Source organism: Orycteropus afer, unplaced genomic scaffold, assembly GCF_000298275.1.
Source record: "Orycteropus afer afer isolate SDZICR_OR568_19922 unplaced genomic scaffold, OryAfe1.0 scaffold00160, whole genome shotgun sequence".
In the NCBI taxonomy this organism is placed as follows: Eukaryota; Metazoa; Chordata; class Mammalia; order Tubulidentata; family Orycteropodidae; genus Orycteropus; species Orycteropus afer.
Window position 1 is genome coordinate 6,458,522 of NW_006921747.1, and position 917 is coordinate 6,459,438.

A 917-nucleotide genomic window follows, 5' to 3' on the forward strand; every position below is an offset into this window, starting at 1 on the left:
ATTAATATCACATGCAAGTAAAATCTTATTGAAGATAACTCAAAAATGGTTGCAGCAATATATTGACAACTCCTAGAAATGTAAGGTGGATTCAGGAAAGGATGTGGAATGAGGGATGTCATTGCTGATGTCAGATTGATCTTAGCTGAAAGCAAAGAATGCCAGAAAAGTGTTTACCTATGTTTATTGACTATGCAAAAGCATTCGATTGTGTGGATCATAACAAATTGTGGATAGCATTGAGAAGAATGGGAATTCCAGAACACTTGATTGCACTCATGAGGAACCTGTACATAGATCAGGAGGCTGTTGTTCAAATAGAACAAGGAAATACTTCATGGTTCAAAATCAAGAAGGGAGTGTGTCAAGGTTGTATCCTTTCTCCATACTTATTCAACTTCAATGCTGAGCAAATAATCCGAGAAGCTAGATTATATGAAGATGAATATGACATCAGGATTGGAGGATGACTCATTAACAACCTACGATATGCAGATGACACAACTTTCCTTGCTGAAAGTGAGGATGACATGAAGCACTTACTGATGAAGATTAAAGACTATAGTCTGCAGTATGGATTATACCTCAATATAAGGAAAACAAAAATCCTCACAGCTGCTCCAATAAACAGCTTAACCATGAATGGAGAAAAGATCGAAGTTGTCAAGGATTTCATATTACTTGGTTCTACAATCAACACCAATGGAAGAAGCAGTTATGACATCAGACGATGTATTGCATTGGGCAAATCCGCTGCAAAAGACCTCTTTCAAGTGGTGAAGAGAAAAGATGTCTCTTTGAAGACTAAGGTGCACCTAACTCAAGCCATGGTATTTTCAATTGCCTCTTACGTATGTGAGAGCTGGACAATGAATATGGAAAACCAAAGAAGAGTTGATGCTTTTGAGTTGTGGTGT